This window comes from Palaemon carinicauda, chromosome 42 (assembly GCF_036898095.1).
Source record: "Palaemon carinicauda isolate YSFRI2023 chromosome 42, ASM3689809v2, whole genome shotgun sequence".
Taxonomy (NCBI): domain Eukaryota; kingdom Metazoa; phylum Arthropoda; class Malacostraca; order Decapoda; family Palaemonidae; genus Palaemon; species Palaemon carinicauda.
Genome location: NC_090766.1, coordinates 14,472,808 through 14,480,307, shown reverse-complemented (window position 1 = coordinate 14,480,307; position 7,500 = coordinate 14,472,808). Strand labels below are relative to the sequence as shown.

Sequence of the window (7,500 nt, the reverse complement as noted above, 5' to 3'; positions counted from 1 at the left end):
TATATATATATATATATATATATATGTGTGTGTGTGTGTGTGTATGTGTATGTGTGTGTGTGTGTGTACGTATGTGTGAGAGACTTATCCTGTTCAAGTAAAACGCAAATGTACTCGATAAACACGACTCGTACAAATGAGTTATGAGCTATTTTCATTTGTTTACACATACACATATGTATCTTGATCATTCTATTCCTTGTCTGAATATCAATTCTCATTCACTTAATGAAATGAAGTAAACAATACTACTACAAATCACCGTCTTCTCCCTCTGTCATATAAACAATGTCCCTCGCTTCCCAATAGATGGCGACTCTGGAAAAGCAGCAACACTCCTCCTCGAATAAACACGAGAGTGACGTGTCCCTCCAGCTGGAGGCCCTCCGGAGACGACTCTCATCCCTCGACTCCGAGCTCAAGGAAAGCGAGCAGGACAAAGAAAAGAGGCTGCAGGATCTGGAAGAGAGGCGCAATCAGGAACTCCATCTCATAAAGGATCTGGGTAAGGAAGAGGGGTCCTGATTTGAATTAAGGACAACCTCGCCACATTAAAGGAGTTTTTTTCCAGATTGGTAGCTATAAAGGATTTTTATGTTTATTTGTAATATTTCATTTTCTCGCGATATATTTAATTGTCTCTGCTACGTTTAGGATCTCTTCTCAATAAGTTGATTATTTTAACCATCCATCTTCCATAAACATTGCTATTCAGTACGAGGTGGTTGTTAAGTGTTAACAGAGAGGCGAGGTGAATCCAAGTATAATTTATTGAACAGATAACGAGCTTATATGCAATTCCAACAAACTAAAATAACCGAAGTCAAGGCTAAACAGGTCGTTCTGTCATCAGTGTGGAAGAGAGCAATAGATAAAAACAAAATGCAATAGCATTACATTGTATGAGCGTGTATGAAACACGTGTGGCACAGTTCCCTAAAGATATGATGATTGCAACGTCTTTGCAAGAGTGAATTCCTCATTATGTATAGACCTTTGCAATTGAATCTTAAAGCCTAAACCCTCTTTGCGATATCAAGAAAACTTATTTGACCGTTAAGTTGATTAAAAAGCATAATTTTCAATTTATTCTCAGAGATTAATTTAAGTTTTTATTTCTATTCTTGATTTTGAAAGAGGTAATTTTGATTGTAAGCTAATTTCATGAACTCGCTTGTTGGTACACTCACCACACACTTTACTTCTACCATTTTTCTGTATTTCCAACAGGTGTGTTAGACAGGCTAATTAGACAGCATAGGTGGCCAGGTGGTTTATCATGAAAATAGCTTTTTCTTTACTTCAATCCCTTGTTTTTAATTGTCATTCCTTATCATTCCAAGTTCATCACTAATGTTCTTCAGTGATGAGTTGTTCCTATTTGCTAATTCTTTTTTTTTAATAGTTATTCTATTCCGCGGAAGCCTATTTAATTCGGTACATGGTAGATGAGTACGCATGTTGTGATTAGAAAATATACAGCTGTGTTAGTACAAGTCACACTTGTTATCAGGTCACATCTTCATTCATGTTTATAACTTATTTTCATTACAAATCCACACACTAACGATAGATATGCGTAAGTCTCTGCAAGTTGTGGAATGATCTTCCTAATCGGGTTGTTGAATCAGTAGAACTTCAAAAGTTCAAAGTTGGAGCAAATGCTTTTTTGTTGACCAGGCGGACATGAGTCTTTTTATAGTTTATATATGACATATTTGTTTTTGACGTTGTTAATAGTTTATACAGTATATGACATATCTCTTTTGACACTACTTTTTTTGGAATGATTTATTGTTAATTTGTTCTCTTCAGTTATTTATTTTCTTATTTCCTTTCCTTACTGGGCTATTTTTCCCTATTGGAGTCTCTGGGCTTATAGCATCTTGATTTTCCAATTAGGGTTGTAGCTTGGATAGTAATAATAATAATAATATACTTGTATATTTATTTTTAGTAAAAACCTTTAGTGTGGTCAACCAAACGCCCTTTTCCAGTGCTAAAATACAAATTTCAACCAGGGAGGTTGATCTTATAAAAATATAAAAAACTTTATGTGAAACTCGAAAAACACCAAAAAAATCTTATGCTCTTAGTAATAATTTTGGGACTATCTTTAAAAGTTTTATAGGCCGCTCATGAATGGCAGAGGCAAGGGACAGTGACATTGCCCTATCAAGCAGGACAATGCCCTAGAGACTGACCATGTATACAAATGATCAGCGCCCAAGGTCCCCTCTCCACCTAAGCTATAGGCTCCCCCCAAACACCCCCATCCTTAGCTCACAAGGATGGTGAAATTGCAGCGACCAAAGGAACTAACAAGTCTGAGCGGAACTCGAGCCCCAGCTTGGTGTTCACCAGTCGGGGACGTTACCGAATCGGCCACCACAACCCATAAAGATTTGCCTTGTAAAACTTTTTGGAAAGCTAAATGTAAATTGTAGGAAACTATGTTGAGCTTTAAAAAAAAAAAATAAATAAATAAATAAATAAATAAATAAGTAAATATATATATATATATATATATATATATATATATATATATATATATATATATATATATATATATATATATATATATATATATATATATATATATATATATATATATATATATATATATATATATATATATATATATATATATATATATATATAGGAGCAGCGCAAACCTGAAGTAGGAAGAATATTCCTAAGCCTCTGGCAGTTGAGGGAAAGAGATTGTCACTGAACGAAAAACTACCCCGTACGTTCTGAAAAGGATTTGATATAGCCTATGCTAAAGGCAATTAATATCTTTGTTAGATGTTGATTGTAAGTCATCCTCTCATCACTCCTTTTAATCTATGGATTGTGGATACAACAGACATAGTGACACAAGTCTTTATTGAATCTATAACCAGTCCTACTTGAAAATGAGCCTCTTATGTTCTCAAGTACATTATGAAACAAAATCAATGTTACTCAATTGTTTATAAATTTGTGACGAACCTGAAAGAGGTAGAAATCATGGACAAGCTCTCGAACAACTAACTTAATCTAACGACAACACAGGTATTTAGAAAATCCCAAAGGTCACGTAAGGGTAACAATTGCATGAGTACATTAAACGCCTTTTGTCAATCAGGCTGATTTTGGCATAAAAATTGACAGTATAATAACGGTAATGAAAATGAAGTTGAAATTAGCTTGTTACATTAAACGGCTTCTGTCGTTTCATTTGATCAGTCAGATGGCAGTTACTGCATGCTTTATATTTTTTTTTTTTACGTGTGTTACTTGTTGTACGTGCATTACATGGTTCCCACCCCCTGAAGCAGATATGAATATGGAAGAGGACAACCTGTCATAGAGAGTCGTAATGTTGCTAGGTCGTCTTGCTGTAGATATGCAGGTTTTAGGTCAATAAAAAGTGCCCACTGAATCCATGTTTTGATACACTTCTGGAGTTTGACAAAGTACAAGCGTGGGCCCAATCCTTGGCATCTCCATGTTTTGATACACTTCTAGAGTTTGACATAAAGTACAAGCGTGGGCCCAATCCTTGGCATCTCCAGTAATACCATGTCATATGAACTTCGAATTCAGTAGCTGTGCAGTAGATCGGTGGGAGGGGTGTGAGACGCCCTGGATCAATTGATATCTGGTAGCACGCTTTTCAGTAGCAGCTGACAATTGACATGAGGTAGGACGTTTCTCAGTAGCAGTCCTAAATAAGGAGAGGTAGTAACACAACTGAGGGTAAGGGACGTCATCCTCATCCAGTGGTTGTTTGTTGGATATGGGCATGGGGAGGCAAGGTGGGATCAACAAGGGGGTATTCGATGTCCTACAACATTCACCTCAGCTTCAGTCAGCATTTTATGGTTGCCCCCTTGGTCAAGAGTGGAGTGATTGATGAAATTCTTGACAGTGGGGAAGTGGCTGTTCAGATAGGCAAGATGTCGACATCAGGAGGGGTGGCTCGCACAGGTTCTGGCAGACACTGTACCCAGTGCAAAGAAGGTTTACTAGGAGACACGTCTGCAGCAGACTGAAGGCGACTAATACTGATCATTCTCTGAGGGGTATAGATGCATTTTGATCTCCCCAACAGTTGTTGAGGGAGCTGAAAAATCTTGACTACATGGTCAACTGGCGACTGTAAGTACTACTCCAGGAGGTATGATTTGAGGGAATCATAAAGTATAGGTGTTTCACTTTGCTGACAAAGCCAATCGAAGATTTTGGAAAGGTGCCATCGAGAATCACAGCGAAGACGTAGTCTGCTTTACTGCTTGAGAGGATCACACCCATGAAGCGGAAGTCAATCTCGGTGAACTGAAACCATGCAAACACATCTTTACTGGAAAAAGGCGAGAGTTTCATTGTGGCAGGATGGACATATGATTTGGGGTATGTGCTAGACATCGTTGAAGGATACGGCAGACAAATGGGAGAGCTGGGAGGCGGGCTGGGTGTTCAAGGAACTCCGCTGGTCACCGATGTGACGGAATTGAAGGATGTAGGAATCAAGAACAAGCTCTTCAGCAACAAACTCTATTTAGCAACAACACAGGCATTTATAATCTCTCAAGGGGTCCCATAAAGGTGACAAAACAAAAGTCATGCAAATTCAATAAAAACAAAGTGATAAAAAATACAGATTTCGAATACAGAATCTGCAGTGCGTTAGGATGTATTTTGGTTAATACCTGTAAAAGCATCTCTGACGAGCAACGTCTCATTTAACATTCATAAAGAAAGCGGCCAAAATTAGCAGTCATAAACAAGTGCTAATCAATAAAATCAACAGTTGAGTTAAAAATTTTCCCAAGATAATGCAGTGGTAAAAATTATAACCTTTAACATCGGAAATGAATAGAAATTAATGATTTACAATATAAATCACAATATTGACAAATTAAATCTCACCTTTTCATGTTTCAAGGATTAATAAGCTAGACGAATAACCGAGTTTGATAATATCCTGAGTGGATGAAAGTATTAACTCCAATCAAGTCTTTTTCATTTTTCCTTTCGTGGCTATAATACATAGCTGTTAATATTCACATCAGTAGTCCAATCTCTAATAGACCAGGGCATTGTCTTAACCCTAAGTAGGAACTTTCTATGACGAATCTTGGTATATACCCCCTTTCTCAAAGTCCCATCAGTAGCCAATTCTCACAATATACCATCAATTTGAGAAGGATTTTGATATTAATATTCAGATGAATTGTGAAGATTATTCATTCTCAAAGTCTTGAGATGTATAAAGATATCAATTTTCTCAGTCAAAAATGTTATACGTAATTGGGCTAATTGTAAAGAGTACAGTATCTGGTGTTTATAGTTTATGTCACATTATTACTCCCATATCCTAATGGATTTAATATGGACAAAATTTCACATGGTATTCGGGAAAAGACTTTTTTGTTATTAAGATGTAAAATATAGTTTCTAATATAACATAGCCATAATTGCATATTTGATAGGGAATTTTACAATTTTATCATTATGTTTCCGTACGCCATAAATAGAAATCATTCATATACATATTATATAAACACTAGTGTACATGACCTGTGAAAAATGACGGCTAAATATTTCGTTAGATATGCACACCTACGTATACTCCCCATGATATGATTACGCCTCTCTTCACTATAGGAGGGAGGGAGAGCTGAGCGTTATGGAATATATATATATATATATATATATATATATATATATATATATATATATATATATATATATGTATATATATATATATAGCCAGACATTTGCTTTTAATGATATATGGAAGATATACATATATATTATACAAATTCATATATATATATATATATATATATATATATATATATATATATATATATATATATACTGTATATATATATATATATATATATATATATATATATATATATATATATATATATATATATATATATATATATACTGTATATATATATATATATATATATATATATATATATATATATATATATATATATATATATATATATAGAGTTATGGGTTAGAGTTCTCTTGCTTGAGGGTACACTCGGGCACACTATTCTGTCTTATTTCTCTTCCTCTTGTTTTGTTAAAGTATATATAGTTTATATAGGAAATATTCATTTTAATGTTACAGTTTTAAAAATATTTAATTTTTCCTTGTTTCCTTTCCTTACTGGGCTATTTTCCCTGTTGGGGCCCCTGGGCTTATAGCATCTTGCTTTTCCAACTAGGGTTGTAGCTTAGCAATTAATAATAATAATAATAATAATAATAATAATAATAATAATAATAATAATAATAATGTTAATAATAATAATAATAATATAATTATACATATTGTTTATATTTATGCATACTATTTTTTACATATTTTCATCCAACACCATATCCAAAGGAAGACAAACTAATTTTTATTAAGGATGGCAAGTCACGAGTTCATATTTACTATGCAAATCGCCTCATAAGATTTCAGCACAAACTTAGGAAAGTAAGGGATTAGAATAACTTGAGTTCAAAGAGTAATTCTATTCAATTCTTATCTCATCCATTACCACCTCCCTTTCATCTTGACAACTTTATTTTGCATAGTTTACAAAGTCAGTACAAACTTTAAGCGCTTACTAACTATGATTCTACTTGTTCGTACATTTTTTATTATATATTGAGAAATTAACAAAGATCATGGAGGTTATTATCCATAAAAATATACAGAAAAAAAATGTTCGTTTAATGTTTTGAAGACAATACAAAAAGAAAAAATAAAGAGGCGATTATTTTAATTTCATCAAAAAAGAATCCTTTTAAAGATGCAAATCTTGTATAACGTTTAACCTTAAAATAATAATAAAAAGAAAAAAAAAAGATTAAGAAGTGATAGATGAGTTTCTCTTTCTGTAGGTCTTGGTTTCTCCACACATAAAAGTGGTCTTTGAAACCTATTAGTGTCATGTACAGTAACGTTCTCCCTCTCCTTCCTAGTGAAGTTACTATGATCCATAAACGATAGAGGAGTGTCCATAAAAATCACTTTTTTTTTTCAATTTACATTAACACTTTTATCATGTCTTAATTATTCTATTTTATTATGTGTTATTGCTTGAAAGCTAATTTCAATACAATGGTGATATTACGAAATAAACCTTTTGTTAGTACTTGAACAATTTTAATAATTTATGTTTTTGTAATATGTTAGAAATAAATAGGAATTCTGCATAATGAGAGAACACAATGCACAATCAAGAAAATTAATACCTCTGTAATTCAGAGCATCCCAGCTGATTAAAAAAATAAGTTATCCACATCGAAATAAAATATTCCTTAAATTGATAAATTTCTAACTATTCTCCTGCCTTATTTAGAACTTTTGTTTCCGCCTAGTAATCGATGGTAGGCAGATACATGATTCATAATATCTTGAATTTGAATCTTGGATATTCTTAAATTCTTTGGAAATGATGAAGACAGAAGTTTTAGAATCTAAATGCTGTCAAT

The 7,500-nt window shown here is 33.4% G+C and overlaps 1 pseudogene; it reads left to right on the top strand.

Annotated features, from left to right (window-relative positions):
* Positions 1-7,500, top strand: part of LOC137633308 (uncharacterized) — a 173,257-nt pseudogene that overhangs the window by 149,952 nt on the left and 15,805 nt on the right.